This window comes from Lissotriton helveticus, chromosome 12, assembly GCF_964261635.1.
Source record: "Lissotriton helveticus chromosome 12, aLisHel1.1, whole genome shotgun sequence".
NCBI lineage: Eukaryota > Metazoa > Chordata > Amphibia > Caudata > Salamandridae > Lissotriton > Lissotriton helveticus.
The window spans coordinates 556,873,843-556,893,257 of record NC_136073.1 but is presented as its reverse complement, the minus strand read 5'-3'; the positions used below and the strand labels follow the sequence as shown (position 1 = coordinate 556,893,257).

The 19,415-nt window shown below is 43.2% G+C and overlaps 1 protein-coding gene across 3 annotated transcripts in view; it reads left to right on the top strand.

Annotated features, from left to right (window-relative positions):
- Positions 1-19,415, top strand: part of LOC144798761 (uncharacterized) — a 1,691,129-nt gene that overhangs the window by 685,496 nt on the left and 986,218 nt on the right. The gene's annotated exons all lie outside the window — the stretch shown is intronic.

Genomic DNA, 19,415 nt, shown 5'->3' with positions numbered 1-19,415 from the left:
AAGGCACACCAGGTTGGGAAAAAAACTTGAGCTAGTAAGAATACAATAATACAAGAGCTCCAATGCTACGCAAACAGTACTAGATAAAAATGCTCCAAGTTAATACAATAATCACAACTCTTAAAATACAAGATGATCAAACAAAAAGCAGCATGATATAAAGTGTGTGGTGCCAAGAGAGATGTGAGAGGAGCAGGCTAGTTAATCACAACTAGACCTTAACCTGATGGCGGATTTTAAAAAGTTAAGCACATAAAAACAGTGCTTCCAGTGAGCATTTGTAAAAAAGTAAAAGCGGGTTGCACTTTCCTGAAAAAGGCCTTTTTCAAAAACGGGATTAAGAAGGACTTTCTGGGGGTATCATAAAAACTACAAAACATCACAAAGTCCCTTACTCTGACCCCTAGGGTGGGCAAGGAGAAGGTGGAAGAAATCTAACCGGACCTTGTCAGTAAGAATCTATCATATCGGTGTATGAACCCCTAGTAAATGCGGCTCCGTCAGTTGTGTGGTTTTTAGCATGATTAAGCTGCGTACACTGAGCTTCAGAAGCTCCTCCTCTTCCCTCAGCGCAGTCTGCTGCACAACGAAAGCCGCCTTAGTGACGTTTGGATCCCTCTTATTCATCAGATCTGGGTTAGTGCAGACATCTCCTCTTCCCAAGCTCATTAGGCTCTCTTTGATGTATTTGAGCCATTGCACACGTAAAGCGTGATCAAGGGCCAAACAATCTTTTAAGATCGTTTTGTTTAGTGTAGACCCCTTTCTAGCCCAAATTTGTAACCAAAGAGACACTGGACGATATGCTATCAAGTTGGTGATATATGGCATACCAAGCTCCTCATGAACAGGGAACGAGGGGCTGCCCTGAGGAACGGATAAAAGCTGTCTCAGGAACATGTTTTCCACAATTTGAAGTTCATCTAAGGGAATATACCTCCAGATGTCAGTGCCATACAGTGCCTTTGAGATACACTTGTCCCTGTAAAGCTCTAATAAGGCCCCCACCGGTCTTTTTCCAATTCTAAAAGGAAAGTTGAATATGCCAGCTGACTACCTTATGAGGCCATTCTTCTTACGGGTGATTTGCGGCCCCCATTTAATTTTTTCATTTATCAACACCCCCAGATATGAGAAAACACTCGATCTTAGGACCGGGGTGGACCTTACCTTAAAAGTGTATGGCCTATCGAATATGATGACCCCCTAGGCAAGTCGCTTTGCAGTATGAAGTGATTGGCGCTAGCGCACATATTGCTCAGACCATTAATGTATTACATTTAAAAATACAGCCAGAGATGTATTCTGGTCTTGGCTCCTTAGAAGTGTGTAATTTCAATCTAATCAGTATGTTGACCTCTCATCTGCATTTACAATACTACTTCAATGCATATTTTCACCGAACCCATGGTGGTTTATTCGATGATGTTAGCACACTCTAAACTCTATAATTTTATCTGTTCCAAACACCAAGGAAGTTCAGTCACTCCTTGGCCCAGTGGCAGCCTTCTTTTGAGATATACGCTGCACACATCGACTCTGGTAGGAGTGCTTACAGGCCGCCGGGCGCATGCTCTAGAGAACAGTGTATCTCGCGCTGGTCATGCTCCTGGACGTACTGAGTTATATTGGACAACAGTGCACTACTACGGAGGGCAGCCCCCTCTCTCGGGGGGTTTACTGTTGCATCTACTTTGGTTCCCAAGGCGAACTTTTTTGTTATTGCTAGTGTGCAATTTAATGGGGATATAAACGAGTATTTATCGCGGCGCCCTTTGCCGTTTGCGCATGCGCGAGTGAGCAGTGTCTCCTATCGCGTTTTTCCTCGGTACATGTTACCGCTTGGGAGCTTATTTAAATGCTCGTGGCCTCCATATCGACACCTCCCCTTCCGCTTGGCTTACACACCGGGGCACCGACGGACAGGTGAGTGTCTGAATGCTGTGTCTCTCTGGGGACTATAGACCACAAAGCTGTTCCAAAGAAATTTTAGCCTCAATGGAGTGTAGTTGGTCCCAGCTCTGTGCGTGGTTGGGCGGTTTGAGGGAACTCATATGTCCCACATCCCACCACCATATTTAAGAAGCCAGTGCTTCTAGGTAGCCCACTTGATCATCATTGGACTACTTCGATATCTCTCCTAGCATTTACATTGGTTGGAGATAGAGTATTTAGATGTTCATATACCTGTATAAAAAGTATTACTTAGAGACACTCCCAAGGGTCTGTATTAAGTCTCGCAATATGAGACATTTCGCAACAAATGCGGTTGTTTAGTATGTCACTAGAGAGGGGCTGTGGGGATTTTGGTCTGGTAGAGGGGTATACACCACATGTGAGTTAGGTTTAGGGTGTAGAGCGATTGGCTTAGGCACCGTAAAGTTTTACTTACTGTGCTTTCTTTTTCTACACCATAGAGCGGGGCCTCCTACTCCCGAGCGTTTGCCGGGTGAGGTGAGGTCTTCACCCACACAAGGCTGGGTGAGTATTACTTAGAGGAAATGCCTCTAGGTGATCTAGCTATTTAGCTTTTTCTCTTGTATGCGGGATACAATGTATTCTTGCAGGTGTGTTCCTGTATATGGTGTCTCTGTATCCAGGTGGTTGTGTGGTTGTAATTCTATGTCTGTGTACAATCATCTTTTGTTTGTTGACAGGAAGAAGAGAATCTTCTCCCACCAGTGGACGCCTTAAACGTTTGAATTTCTGGTAGATATGTATCAGTTTTTTCCCCAACACATTACTTGTGGTTGTAATTGCAGTAGCTTTTTCATATCTATGGTCCTGAAGAAAGCTGGGATAATGTCCCACAGGCTGAAACATGTCGACCGTCCTGCATAGCGCCAAAGGGTAGACTTTTCACCAGGCGTTTTTAATTTTTGGCACTGAAGTTTCTGTATGTACACTTTGTCAGAACTGAAGTAGTCAATTTTATTTTATTTCACAAAATCACTTGAGCACTGCACTTTATTATGTCCACTTAATGGCAAACTCTATGGTTAGATTACTGACATCCTCTCCCACCATGGCACTATATGGCCATGTGTGTGATGGTATGATCACTGACTCCCACGTGACGTAAACTCCACCATCAAGGGTGGTCTGATGGGATTCTTTCTAGCTATTTGTTGCCTATAACCACCCACGACAGTGAGGCACACATGCATTCTATCTGTTTCTCAGTCACTGGTACAGTTACACACCATCGTCAGACCTGATCTGTTTTGTTGTATATTTCTATCGGGTGGGCCCCCACTTGCATGATAAATGACTTAGAATTGTTGACGTACAGGTCCTGCTCCTCCATGAATTGAGGAAAAGAGTTTAAAAGTGTTTGCAGGTCCCATTTGTTCCTAGCTATCAAGACAGCATCGCCTGCATACAGTATAACTGGAAGACCACGCCATCCCACCGAAGAAAGTCTGCCTTGGTTTCTATAAGGGTCCTCTTCACGTTAATAATATATATATATTAAATAGAAAAGGAGCCAGTTTGCAGCCCTGGTGACCCCACTCTTGATAGGAAACAGGCGTGAGACCTTCAAGTCACCCAAGTATAGCACTGCCGCCTTGGTATCTCGGTGGAGATCTTGTAAAAAGAGGACTATGTCCCTATCCACCCCCAGGGATAATAAAGTCTGCCACAACTTGTATCTATTCACACAATCGAATGTGGAGGATAGGTCCATGAAGGCCAGAAAATAGTACCGGACCTGGCAACTGTATACTTATTCACTATCATAAAAAGATTGAGACACTGATCTATTGTCGAGTGGCCAGTAAGGAAACCATATTGGGCTTCTGACAAATTTCATTCTCTAGGGCCCAGTTTGTAACCTTTCCAACAGGACTCTTCTGACCTCTTTAACCACAGGGTCCAGCAAGGAGATGGGCCTGTAACAATGGGTGTTATTTCTGTCCCCTTTTTAAAGACCGGGACAATGATGGAGGTGGCCCATAAGGCCGAGGGGCCAGATCTATCAGCTGTGTTAATTACTAAAGTAAGCACAGGAGCCCACAACTCCAGGTTGGACATATAAAGGTCGGGAGGAATTCCATCTGGTCCAGGTGCCTTATCATGCAACATACCCATTATTCCCCTCCTCACTTCATCCTTAGAGACTGTCAGGGCTGACTTTTCAACATCCACAACGCGAGGAGAACTCTGAAACGGGGTGCTCTCGACAAGCCCTCGAAGTGGGTGACCCACTTGTTCTCTGTGATGAGTGCATTCATAGCGTTTACTGTCCCCACACCCCGAAATGGACTGTTGACAATACTCCAAAACTTGGAGCTACTCCTGATTGTGCTGGCTTCCATGAGCTTACTCCAGGCCTCCTCCTTCAAGGCTTCTTTGCGTTTTCTGAGGGCTACTTTGTACTGCGTTCTACAGGTTTTAACTAGGCCTCTATCTCTAGGGGAACATGCAGTGCTTCCTTAAGTCCCCTGGCTGCACGCGAGGATTCCGAATCGAACAATGTTGGTGCCCTGTTTCGTTGGGTTTTGGAGGATGGGACCATCAAGAGATTGTCAATGGAGATATAATTTCAAAGGCATTGACAATTGTCATGTCTGGCTTCAACTGTTCAGCCTGACAGATCTGAATCTCATTCTGGCATTTAACTAGAAGGGTCTCTTTAAGAAGGCCAGGGATGATCTGTGCACATTTGAGCCTTCTACCCCCGTTTATGGACTGTAGTGTGCCTCCTCCCCCACTTCCCTTCTTTATGGCCAATAATGGCTAACTTCCTTTAAGCCAAAGTGGATTATGTTCACTGTAAGTACTTGCTTGGATGGAAAAAATCAGCTATCAAGTAAACAAGGGGGATGAGACTGTAGTGTAGTTCCTATATTCCCAATAGGCTCTGCGCATTGGAATAATAAATCCTGTAGGTTAGACGTAGGACTGAGGTCGACTAGGTCTCTACCGAATCTATTAGACTTAATTGTGAGTGGCAGCTAGCTCAGAGGTCACTAGAAACTTTCTCGAATTCACAAGAAGGGATTAGTTTCTGACAACCGCATAAACATGACAACTTTGTTTCCCAAGAATAAGAAATCAATCTCTAGAGTCGCGGAAACAATAGATAGCTATCTTACTCAGTCAATCGTGCATGCTTCGTTTCACCAGCGGTGCTGAGAAAATAGAGAGACGGGTGTTTTCAATAAAATGTATTTATTGAACCGTCTTCTTTCCCAAGCATAAGAAATGTACTGCTACAATAGTAATACTGGTTATGAAGTACAAGGCATATAATACGATAAGTATTATAAAGTAGTACTGTAAAAGCATGATATGGTTTCTAAGCTATAAAATACATAAAATACATACAGTGATAAAATAATGACTAAAAGTACTCAACTGGTGCTTCTAAAATACGCCTACCCCGGTGTACCTAACCTAAGTCTAGTACAAGGGAAGAACTAAGTGAGGTGTAGCTTAAGTCTAGTATTCTTTGCCAAGAATCTATTCCAAGAATTCTCTAAGGGTCTAATCAGCTCCGTACCTTGGTTTTAGAATGAAGGAGGTCTTGTATCTGTCTCCCAGGTCTCGATTTCCCAGCAACCCGCAAGGGTAGCCTGGAAACACTGGAGATGGATTTCTCGGCAGGAGAAAAGACAGCGTCTCTCAGTGCGTCAGCTGGAGGGTCGGCTTCCTTCGGCACTTGCTGCTGCAGGGCATCGGGCAAGTAGTTAGTCGATCTGCTCCAAACCACCGTGTGTTTGTCTGGGCAAATGTAGGCATAATTATACTTTGAAGGTGCCGAGTTTGACGTATGATTGGACATAATAACGTCATCAAAGACTCAGTTCTTTGAAAACTCCATGATTTCCTAGATAAATCAGTATTTAGGCAAGGGGAAGTCCCTAGCTGCTGAAGGCGGGTTTTTCTAAGAAATCGTTGTTGAATCTCGGAACTTAGTGGAAGTAGCCATGCCGTATTTGGGCTGCATAGGCTCATTCTAAATATGGTAATGATTTCTATGCCTATATAAGGATTGGGTAATTTATACCTATATATGGGAATGAATCGGGAAAATTACACTAGGGTCCTAGATTCCTACACAACAAGACGAGAATAAAATGAATCAAAGAATCGCTGCCATGCCCTTTAAAAGAGGGAATAATATCCCTCTGTACTAAATCCAATTTGCCCATCGCTGATTGGAGGTCAGAATCACACAATTTTATGTTTAGTATTTAGTTGTGTCTAACTAAAGTACTTTTTCTTTTAAAACAAAAAGCACTGGACATGAATTAATTAATAACTTATTCTGTACTCCATAGAGCCGTTTAACACTTACTTTAACCCAAGTAGTTGCTTTAATGAGGTCTTTTGGCTTTACTTTTTTTAACTATGCTGTTGATGTTCAGTTCTTAAAACAGTAAAGTGGCACTAACACCAATTATTCCCTTAAAATTTGGGAATATCTTGTTTCATTTACATTTTTGATGACCAGTAACCTTTTTAAGTTGAATTTGGATAAAATGGAGATGTTTGGTCTAGAGAACCAGATGATTCAGAATGCATAAATCTGCGTGACTCTTTGGAGATTTTTAGTCTTGCCCCCTATGTTCATCTCCCTACCCACGAGAAGAGACACATCTTAGATCAGATATTCTCCAATACCATTCTACAGACAGACACCCCTCTTACTTTGGTATGGTCCGATCACTTCCTGATAGGCTTTAGAATCCTGAAGGAATTAGCCCACCCCTTATCCTACGGCAAACCCCCCTCATATAGTTTTAGACCTTTCTGCCAGATGACACCAGAGGCCATGAAGAGTGTGTTGAGTCAGCACACAATTCCTTTCTGTGGTGACCCCGAGAAAGATACGCTTAGCTTGGATAACTGGCTAGAAGATCAGGCTCTTGAATTAGCCCCCCCTCCTCTCATGTGGCTAAATCTCCGTGTGCTTCCGCCCCTTGGTTCACTGAAACTCTTAGGAAAAGTAGAAGTATTTGCAAAAGGCTGGAGAGAGTGTGGAGGATTAAGTTTGACCTGGAGGCCAAGGCAAGATACAAACTGGCTTTGAGAGCCCACTATAAGAGTATCCGTGAGGGCAAGAAACATTTCTTCTCCTCTAAAATTGAGGTAGCTAATAACAAAAGTAAGGAAATATTTAAAATTGTTAAAGATTTTTCCTCTCCGAGTGCGGTGAGTACTCCGTTCACCCCCTGGTCTACCTGGGTCAACCACATTGCTGACCACTTTTATAATAAAATCTGTATTATTCAACAGTCCTATACTACCCCCTCCTAAATCCAGCGGTCAATTTGGTTCTGAACTCTTACAGCAGGGGCTGGTTCCTGGCAGCTGGAAAAGGGCTTAAATCACCCCCTTGCTGAAGACGCCTTCTGCAGACATCACTGTGGCTGCGAACTACAGGCCCATCTCACTGCTGCCATTCTTCTCCAAAACCTTGATGAAGTATGTCAACTTACAACTGACTGAGTATGTAGAGGCCAACCATATACTCCACGATAGTCAGTCTGCTTTTAGGACCCATCTCAGTACTGAAACACCTTTCCTGGAAGTTTCTGAAACCATTAGAGAGCCATTGGATGGTGGAGGAAGTGCGGTGTTGATACTTTTGGACCTCTCCTCAGCTTTTGATACCGTGCCCCGTGACCAGCTTTTGCAAAGCCTGTCGGATGGTGGCATCAGGGGCACGGTACTTAAGTGGTTTGCTTCCTTTCTTAACGACCGCCATCAAGAAATCTGGTCCCCTCCTTTTTCGACCTCCATTCCCCCTATGAGGATGGGGGTCCCGCAGGGGTCCATTTTGAGTCGAACACTTTTTAACATCTATATGGCTCCTCTTGCTTTTATAGCAGAGTTGCACGGTGCTAAGGTAGTATCTTACGCCAGTGCTAATCAACTGCTATTCATGCATGATAAAGGTTGTGACTTCAGTAGTGAGGAGATTAACACCTGCCTGTCGAAAGTTTTCTCTTGGTTGCAGCTTAATCAACTGAAGTGCAACCCTGAAAAATCAGAGATTATCTTTTTTTGCTGTCATCCTTGTGAATCATGGCTCAAATGGTGGCCTGGTGACATGTCTCATCCTGCTGCCCCTGTAAGCGTTGTGAAAAACCTAGGGGTAAATTTAGATGTCACCCTAACCATGAAAGCCCAAATTGAGACTGTATTTGGCACATGTTTTGGCATGTTGAAAATGTTAAAAAACGTTCTCCCTCTGCTGCCGGTTGAGCACCGGAAGATGGTAGTTCAAGCCTTGGTCACCTCCAGGCTTGACTATGTCAATGTATTGTATATGGGTCTTCCTGAGCACTTACTGAACCGCTTGCAGGTGGCTCGAAACGCAGCAGCCAGAGCTATTCTCATGGTGGAACCCAGCGCACACATGTCTGCTCATCTAAAAACCCTGCACTGGCTCCCAATACCTAAGAGGATCCAGTTTAAAGCATTGGTTCTGGCGTTCCGGGCCTTTCATGGAACAGGCACCGTCTATCTCAGGAGACGGGTTCAACATTATGTGCTATATCGTGCCCTGAGGTCCTCTGGTCAGGCCCTGATGCTTATTCCTAAATGTTTCTGCTCACGGGCAGGCGGCGGACGCTCATTCCAAGTGCTGGTCGCCCACCTATGGAATAGTTTGCCCCTTCATCTTAGGCTGGTCCAGGACCTGTTTGCTTTCAGGAGACAGCTAAAAACCTGGCTTTTTTGGCCATAATGCCTCTGTCCTGGTTTTAGAGCGACTCTTCCAAACTCTGATTACTCTATGGAGTAGCCATGCGCTTTACAAATACCAATTTTCATTTCATTTCATTTCAGAAGCATTCTTAAATGTTGACCTCCATTTGGTAGCCACTGGTAGCTCTTGGCCCACTTCTATCCCCTGCTTCCAAAAATGTTGGTGTTAACATCAACACTGATCCTATCTTCTGCTCGCAGGTAAACAGGACTGCAGGTACAACTCACAATCTTTTAAAGACCCTCAGTAAAACTCTTCCTTGCCTTTACCTTTTAAAGCGAGAAAGCAGACAGCTATATCATCCTGTTTTGATCATAGGAATGAGGTCTTCCTTGACTTACCTAAATATCAGGTTGTGCAGAATGCAGTTCCCAAATCTGTTACTTACTTTGCCTGAGTGTTAAATTCCAGTTGGCTTCCACCACCGATTACCAGTGAATGACTGGATCTTGTTAAAGACACTTTAAGCCCGATTTAGAGCTTGGTGTCTAGTACTGACATGATGGCTATCCAGTCCGCCTTATTACAAGTCCCATAGGAAATAATGCACTTGTAATAAGGCATACAGGATATCCATCGTATTTTTTTCTAGAGTAGTGTAGGAAAACACCCCTTTTTGAATGGTTACCCCCTAACTTTTTGCCAGATACCTGATGCTAACTTGACTGAGTATGTGCTGGACACCCCAGCACCTGTTTTCTTTCCCAAAACTCTACCTTTGTTTTCACAATTGGCATGCCACTCTGGGCCACATGTACGTCACTTGTAAAAGGTACCCCTGGCATCACGAGAATTGTGACCAGAGAGGGCTTCTGAGGGCTGCAGAATGTATTGTGCCACCCTCAAAGACCCCTCACTTTAACACCCACACACTGCCATTGCAGGCTGCGTGTTTTAGTGCAGACAAACCAAAGAGTCGATATGGCACATACCTCTGTGTGCCATGCCCACAACCACTGTCTGTGGCATAGGTAAGTCACCCCTCTAGCAGGTCTAACAGCCCTATGGCAGGGTGTATTATACATAGGCTTTCCTGTTTTCAATTTCTATTTTTGGTAAATTCTAGTGTTTTTTTTCAGTGTTTTCCAGTGATTTCGATACCTTAGAAAAACAGTGGTTATCAGTGGTTACACATTTTCATGCCATTAAAAACAACAGAAACAGTGTTTTTCTGGTTTTATGGAACGTTTTGCTTTTATTATTGCTTGCATTCTGCACTGATAGTGCACGTGTATAGACAGTATGCGTATAAGGTATATGAGGTCCAAATACATTTTTACAAATCAAACTTATTGTAGTATACACCATACAATTCTTCTTTAGTGAGCCTTTGGTCATGAGCGCTCACTCTTTCCTTCCCATGTAAACGTTTATCTGTGAAAAGGCCCTCTCAACATTGGCACTTGAGACAAGCAATGCCAAAACAGCCAGTACACAATTTGCTAACTCCGACCACTAACTTAGCTTTCCATGCCAGTACTGGTGCACTTGAAGATTGTGATTCTCTGGGACAGGTTCTGCAACATATGCGTTGAACTGGGCGCATATGCCCTCAGTTATTGAAGCGGTCAAAAATGAAGCAGTACTTTTTAAAGTCTGGAGAAAATTTCCCTTTACGGAAGGGATCTAGAACTTGTACAAAGTACCTCAGTGAGGATTCATTGACTTCAAATGTCATGGTTGCTGAAGGGACATTTCTATGCATCACTGCAAACCATTTCTCATGCACTGCAAAATAACATTTCTTGAATTGCTCCTCCACGTTTCTTTGCTTAGCAAGTGCCAAGAATTCTAGAATGGAACATGTTGCAGTGCCAAAGTCACTAAAAGTGTTGTCCATCCTACTCTCAATGAAATGTTTTACATCTACACCAATTACACTGAAAACTTGGTAGACTAGGGTATTTTCAGACTCTAGTTTTTTTTATTATGTCCACTACAGCAGTCTGGTTTTCCTGTAGAAATCTAAGAATGCAGTAGAGTGTACTTTTTTCACATCACTATTAATATGCGGCGAAGATCCTCACATAACTTGCCTTTGGCATCATCACTAAGCAAAGATTCTGTACACAGTCGCCACATGGATAATATAGCATTCACGGCCTATGGGCCCGGAGAATCACCGGCTAAATGACACAGTTGGGATGACTCTTTGATGCCACACAAAGCACAAAATTTGAAATATTTGCGTTTTAGTTCCCGCGCCTAATGAAACTGTGCACCAGATTGGACTCCAAAGTCAATAGCATTCTTCATTAACTCTTGTAAAGGTGCTGTCAGCATACAATCTAGCAAGTGGCAAGGATCTCTTACAGGGAAGCTCTCCAGCTCAGGTATCGATTTTGACAGGTCATCACACAACTGTTTCATATACGTAGCTGAATTTCTACAAATACAAACAATATGACTCCAGTCTTTGTTGATCTTGGTAAGAACTTTTTGCAGCAGCATTCCAAGTGACACTTTTACAAGTTTTCCAAACGTCTGGTGTCTTATTTTCACCACAATCTCAGATGCTTGGTGACAGCACTCTTTTCATATATACCTGTCACTAAACCTCAGATTGAATGTTTAAAGCCTGGGGTGTTTGGCAATTCACCTGCTATCAATACCGATTGGGTAGAAAAGGGGACTGATGTATCAAAGGGTTTCACCCATTCTCTGTCTGTGGATAAATGTGATGGTACATATTGGGAAAGATTCTTATGAAACCAGCCATTTTATTTATCTTTGAAAGAATCAAACGTAGCCAAAATATGATTTTGATATTTCCTTATTTTCTACAGTTTATAAAATAGCATATTAAATCCACACTGATTCCAGTGTTGGATTTATTATAAAATGCACTTGGAGGGCAGCTTAGAGATGCCCCCTGAAAACCGACCTCTCCTGAACTTCCCAATGACGCCTGCATCCACATCTTGAAGGGTTCCCCCGACCGCAACCGGATCTGGTGAGAAAAACCTGATACCTAAAGACACCCCTGCACCCACAGCCTCCATGCCTTGGTGTGCCCAACTGACGGTATCCCAACATCCCTCCAAAATCTAATTGATCTCTCCAGTCATTGGACTCCTTCAGCTGTCTGCTGGAACCAGCCTGCAAACTTTTTCTTCAACCGAGGTTCTCAATTGGTTTCTACAGGGCACCTGACGCCTCCATTGCACTCTGCACCCGGCGCTCCAGTGTCGGTTGTGGTGCAGACTCAGTGCTCCTTGGTGGCCCCTCCAGTGCTGACCTCAAGCCCCAGGGCCTGTGTCCCTGACCTACAGGTACTTACCTGTAACCGATGCCTCTTCGAGGTGCCCCCAGCCTCCATAGGATAACATTGGGCTCAGTAACCTCTGCAACTGGCTGCCCGAGTGCCGGTGGTGGTGCAGAACCTAACTTGGCCCGACCCATGCCCAGTGTTTACCGAAACCCCCGAAGACTGAACTCTAAAACCGTTTACTTACTTATAAGTTATTCACCTGTCTTTCCTCCCGTAGTATTGCATTGACCTCTCACTGCATTGTACCACGTGTTGATCCTGATCTGATATTGAAAAGCATTTCATGCACATGTAAAGTATGAGTATGAAAGTGATTTGTAAAGCTCAAACTCTTGCCCGAGGGCGTCTTGGCACTATAGAGACGGGTACAGAACTGTTAGCCCTTGCAGATACTCTGATATCTCCTAGTCCTGAGAGAAAAGCCAAGTATTCAAGGCTTTTCTAAAGGTAAGTAGCAAAGGAGCAGCTTTTAGTTCCCAAGGTAGGCTATTCCAGAGTAAGGCTGTGGTCCTGAAAAAGCTCTTCCCACCCCAGGTTGTCCTCTGAAGGGGGGACTACAAGGTTCATAGCTGTACCTAAACGAATGTCCTCCCTGGGGTATACCATTTGAGCCTATGCTTGAACCGGGCTGGCCCTGGTCCCTGCAGTGATTTGTAGGCCAGGCAAAGTGCCTTGAACCTAACATGTTGTTCGACGGGAAGCCAATGGAGTTTCCTAATGGCTCCTCTAACTGATTCATTTTTAGGGATTTTGAAAATAAATCGTGCAGCTGCATCCCACAAAGTCTAAACCGTATTCAGAGATCCTAATGTAAGATTAAGATAAAGTCTATTGCAGTAATAGAGCCTTGAAAGTACCAGTGCGATGATTACTGTCTTCAATTCTCTGATGGCAGAAACTTTTCACTTTTGTTTTACAGACCTCAGAGAACAAAATGAGGCTGATGTAATTTTATTCACTTGGTCTTTAAGCTTCCGTTCTTTGTCCAGCAAAAACCTAGATTTTTTATTTTCTGGATCTGGGAGAGGGCCTAACTCAGGAGACCACCATTCCGGCATCTGGAATGAAGGGTTATTGCCAAAGAGGATGACCTCAGTTTTTACAGCGTTCAGCTTAAGACAATTGTCCATCCAACTACTTACTTTGCTCATGCAAGTTCTAAATGCAAGGCCTGAGTTGTTCTTAAGTTTCGCTAGTGACATCACAATTTGAGTTTCATCTGCGTATGATGCTAAAGAGAAACCAGTTTTTTGATAAGTGACGCCAACGGCGTGACATAAAGATTGAACAATGTCTGGCTCAGCACCGAGCCTTGAGGGACTCCACAGGGCAGGGATAAAGGCCTGGATATAATTTGCCCAACGCCACACGTTGTTGCCTGTTAGCTAAAAAGGATTGAAGGAGACCAAGTGCTGTATCCTCTATCCCCAGACTCCGCATATGATCAACCAAAATGTTGTGGTTGACATTGTTGAAAGTATTGTTTTTATGCTATACAAACCTTTTGCCAATCACAACTTGAAATTATTCCAATCGAAAAGTCTACCTACTTGTAACAGAGTCTAACTTGGTTCCTAAAAATAGAAGTAACTAAAGTAATATTTTTACAAACATTGGCCTGGAGTTAGTCACATTGAGTGTGTGTTCCTGCCTTGTATCAGTATGTACACAAAATGCATTCACACTGCCCTCTGGTAAGCCGAACTGCTCAGCCCAGCTACCACTAAATTGAGAGTAAGGTATTACCTACTTGATTCTCTGCTATACCTCTTGAGACTCCGTGCACACTATACCTCTTTTTGATATAGTATATACAGAGGCAGCTTCCTACATTGTGTGGTTTGGCAATCTTTGCATCAGGCCCTTTGTGTGATGCACAAGGCTCTTGTTGACACTTGCCCCGAGTATCTCAGCTTCAGACCTCCATGCCCTCTCAAATTCTTCGATCCTCTTCTACAGCACTCTCTGTACCCATGTTTCCATTACAGGAGAGTAGACAGATACTTCTTCTTGCTTCTCCCTCCTACTTGCAGTACACCATAGGGAAAAATCTCTGCCCATGAGAGTGAAGGTGAGGCTGTGTATCTATAAGGGTGCAGGCTGCAGCACATGAAAGCCATTACAATAGGCAAGACTAATGCTTGGTCTTTATATAGCTGCTGGCCAGAGATTCTGGAAGGGGCCATATTTTGTAAGGTGATGATATCGTCTGCGTTTTCTGGCCCTCCATACGGTTTTCAGAAGGTCAGTAGGAATATCTTTAAATCACTTATTGAAGTGGTATGTCAAAAAATCATTCAATATAGCTAGATCTGGCTTCTTACAAGGAGTACCTTAAATTGCATCATCTTGTGAAGCACTCTCTGTTTTTGTTTGGTTGTTATTCCTTTATATTGCCTGACTGTTCAAATTTCCATACAGATAGATTCATATGCCATCAACTTAACTTATACCACCACCATAAGAGGTACAACAGAAAATGGCAAGTTTAGGCAGGGTCCTGGCTCTGGTTGATAGTGGCCTTTAAAAAAATATATATTACCACGGATCCTTTGGATGGTACACGCTTTTCAAGTTTACATAACAGAGTCTTGAAATGCAAAAGGAAAACCAAAAATCTGAAAATAGTTTTTAGACAACTGACCTTGACCAAAACTAGATGTTGAACTCGTGGATAATTGCCTCATTAATGTCAATATTTACTCCTGAGCCACATGTTTTAAAAATGGAGGCTCTTATTACGAGTTGCCCAAAGTGGTATCCCAAGGGGGCCTACTGTTCTGGGCAACTGTAAGTTTTACAGGGACCCTGGACCCGGGTTTATGGTGTCCTCAAACTCCAAATACACTTATTCTGGGCCCAGAGACACTGGATCCAGGACTTTTAAGGTGCTGCGGGGGCTGCGGCCAGCTTCCATGCCTGAACCCTGCCCACCCTCATTCTTCAGCAGGTAGTGGAGCAGACTTAAGTAAAAGAAACTCTGCCCTCCCAGCCTTTTGCTCCCCCTCCAGACACCCAGGGCCGAAAATAATCCACACAACATTTACCACTTGCTATATGCAGGTGGTAAATATATGTAGATTTGGGACCATTAGTGTCCCTGAATTGTTGAAGACTGCTAAATTGGACTCCGTGTTTCCGGGGAAATAACTCATAATCCCTGTTAACTCATGGGAAATACAAGACCTAGGGCCAGATGTAGGTCGCCAAATACCGGTCGGTAATGGCCGATTTCGGCCGTTACCGACCGGTATTTGGCTTTTGAGATGTAGGTGGGTCTGAATTGACAGAATCGGTATATTTACCGATTCGGTAAATTTACCACTTCGGTATTTTACCGAATCGGTAAATATACCGATTCTGTAAATCCATATGTAGGTGACACTCCTAAGAGTGCCACAGGCCCATAAGATTCGGTATTTTACCACCCAATCCTATTGGGTGGTAAAATACCGAATTCAGGTGTGCATGCACATCTGTGCATGCACACCTGTGCCATGTGACACACAGACATGCCCTTAGGGCATGTATGTGTGCCACATGGCACACATGCCTGTACTTGGGGTGCTAGAGGGTGTCAAAGTGACACCCCCTGCACCCTTGCAGGATTCGGTATTTACCGACTCTGTAAATACCGTATCGGTATTTCACAATGATTCCTATGGGCTTTAAGGCCCATAGGAATCAATGTGAAATACCGAATCGGTATTTACAGAGTCGGTAAATACCGACTCTTACAGAATCGGTAATTTATTTCCTACATCTGCCTCCTTCATATTTACCGACTCTTAAATACCGATTCGGTATGAGTCGGTATTTAAGAGTCGGTAAATAGGAATTACCTACATCTGGCCCAAAATCATTAATTCTGGCCACAATAGCTCACCGAGAAGTTAATGGGGGACTTGTAATTAGGGCTTTAGTGGAGCGAAGTAAACCTTAAACCTAAAAGCAATGGTACTTCCTAAAATGCACAATCTCAAGATCACCCTGATGGAATGTATTCTGCAAGAACACCTAATTTGAGTTGAGTTTCTGTAAGTGACTTTCTTCAACAAGAGCATGCAAACACATTCTCTCCTGTCTTTAATCTTCACCTTGACTTGAACCGGGTTTCAGGGAAGAAAAAGAAAGGCGTGGAAGAAGAAAGCTATGAGACGTGCCTGCAATGTAAGCTGGACTTAAGGAATCAGAGTGGGTTCTGTATTCCCAAATGCAATACTATATAATGAATGTTTAGGGCAGCAATTCAGTCAATACGATTCTCACCATTTATGAGTCACTGATCAGAGACCTCAGGTACCCCTCTGTTTATACAGTCAGCTATTTACAAAGTGTTACAGGTCTTTTCACAATGGCATCCAAACCTATCTGCTGCATTGTTCACCAGGGGAACCAAATGTGGTTTGGCAATGAATTGTCCGAAGTAGTAAACCTCCATGGGATAAAGTGAACAGTAGACCAGAATCTGCATAAAGCAGACTGTACTAACCAAATGCCCATAACGTAACATATCGGGCCCTCGCTGCAACTCTTTACCATATGCATACATCATTGATGGAAGTAATTTTGCTGTATAATTGGAAGTTTCAAAATAATGTGGATGACACATCTGGATAGAGGAAACTGAGAGATATTAAAATAAAATCAGAGACTTCTGCGAAAGCATACAGTATAGGGTGAGGTATAGCTTGCTGAAAATTAATACAGTTAAAACTGAATACTTAACGTATTGGGGATCAGCAGAGAATCCCCATTGTCACTCCTATGGTTTCAGGAATTTGGTACAATCTCTGCTCGAGTGCTGAAAGTAAAGAACTTGGGGTCTACTTCACCCAAGACCTTTCCTTTGACTATCGGCTCTCATCCGTCATGAACAGCATCAATTTCAAGCTACTGATGTCGAGAATGGTCTTCTCACTCCTCCACCCAAAGCACTGGCCCGAACACACCAGAGCTTTCCTTCCATCCCAGCTGGGCTAGTGAAAATTAGTGTATGCAGCAACAAAAATGGAGGGAAAAAAATCAATGTTTTTGGTCCAAATATTTGGGGCACCTTAACCTGTTTCTCGAAGACCAACTCAGAATACCAGTCTGCAAGAAGATGCGACTTTTCAAGGATGACTTTGATATTTCTCCATGCTACTGTGTAGACCACTTCCATATAATAAGAGGTCATGGTAATCGGCAATCCATAGACCTTTGTCAGTCCCTTACTATTTGGAATATAGCTCTTGATGCAACAGCCTGGTTAGTCTGTCACCAGCAGAACACATTTCCTAGATTTACACGACTCAGAGCTCTGCAACTTGGCCTAAAGACAAAGATTTGGTGCTTTGTTAGACCAATTGATAAATATGCTGGAGCCTAAAAGGCACTGGAAAGACCTTTGGTATAAAGAACGGTAACAAGGCTGGAATAAACATTGGGGTAGAGCAGGTATGGATGTCCTCAATGTATACTTTGAAAATCTGGTGCGTCTCTAGAACTGCTGAATGGCTATGTATCTATGTATGTATGTGGTTGGTAGTTGTATGGTGCAAACCCAGCCAAATGACAGCATTTAGGGGGTGAAACCAAAGGTATAGTCAGATACTGAGAGGCGGTGTAGCTGGGTTTCGAGTGCAGAAGTGGACTGTAACTGCTTCATAATTTAGCGTTCTTTAAAAAGATGTGTCTACAGTTTTTTTGTGGAGGGGAACAGTGTTGAAGGTGGATAGATAGGCAGGAGGATGACTTTTCATATCCTGGGTGCATAGATAGAGAAGGCCTGTTGCATTGTTCTTTCCGTCAGACACGGAACACACTACTGCGGTTGTGGAGCTGGCTACCAAGATATGACGTGTTGCTATGTTGTTTTCTTTTCCGCACCACGACACCAGCGACGACTCCTCTGTAATGGCGGAGGAGCGTTGCCCCACTGCAGATGAAAAATAAAACAATTTTATAATCGTTTTATTTTCCACTGACAGCTGATGCTGCGTGTCTAAGGTGGGGCGAGGCCGAGCCCTCCTTTATGGTCAGTCGCACTGTAAGTGCAAGTCGATTTGGCCGGCCATCTGAGGACGGAAAAACTGGCATGTGCATTTCAATTTCTCCAACCCAGCTGCATTGTACAGCAGGGTAGAGAAATGTCACAGGCTCTTAGTCCTTTTGTGAGCGCCTAACCAGGCCGCTCAGATCAATCCCAGCGCTGCTCTCATAGCATCACCACCCCCTTTTGTACCGCTTTGTTCGCCATAATTTGGCAGGGTATGCTGAGACGTGAGTCCCTTGCTCACTTTGGTTGGTTGCAGTCATATGTCATATACGACTGTCCCCCTAGGCACTGGATGTGTTGCTGAGAAAATCCAGCCTTCCTTATAAATGAAGTTTCACTCGTAATCAGTTTCATGCATTTTATTTTGATACTTTCAACTTGGGTTTTTGTGTTCAATTCACACTATGTATTCATTATCCCAATATAAATTTCATCAAATGAATAAATTTCATCCAATGCATTTCGGTGGTTAAACCACCTTCATCAGGGAAACCATCTGCAAATAACAGACAATAAATTCTTTGAGCATACTGTGTTATTCTTACATTTCACGCTTCATATTATACCTTCAATGATATTTAATAAAAGTTCCACATTCTAGTCTACTTTCTTTATGCTGTGATTCTATTAATAAAGTTAACCTAAATCGCCTAACCTAATTCTAACCGTCTAAAATAGGGGAAACAACATGTTCTGTAATATACGGTCTTCTGTTAAAAGAAACGCTGTTCGTGGCTCTTACTGAAATTTAAACGTACTAACGCTTGCTAAATATACTGCACCGATCGTTCACTCCCTTGTCATTGTCGCCCATAGGCTTCCCCTCGTATTTAATGGTGCTCAGTAAGTATATTAACGTTTATGCGGCCTAGTAACCCAATACTATATGCGCTCTCGTGCTCTCACCTCTGCTTCTTTGTTAAGAGGCTCCGTACTGCAATTCAGTTTACGCGCTGAAAATACTTCCGGGTTTAAGACCTTACGTGATGACTTGCGCATGCGCATAGGGGTTTGTATCGCTAATGTTAAACGGGTAAAGATTTTTTGTATGCGCAATCGGCTAACTTTATTAATCATCAAGCACGACGTGCCGTGTGTCTCTATGGGTGAAGGAACTTATTTTCGCTACACTTTGTTCCCATGGTTATGATGACGACATTGATGCCCCCAAAATCTCTACAAACATAAATCACTTGTTCATCAAAAATATACAAATACATAAAAGTTAGTGCTCACAAAAATAATTATAAATAACAAGTAAATTCAGTCCTATCATTTAACCCATGTGGTTTCAAGCTGTTCAAATGGAAAATCCAATAATCCTCGCGCTTCAACAAGTTTTTCTTATTAGTGGGACCTTCTTTTCTGTCGACCTGCTCCAA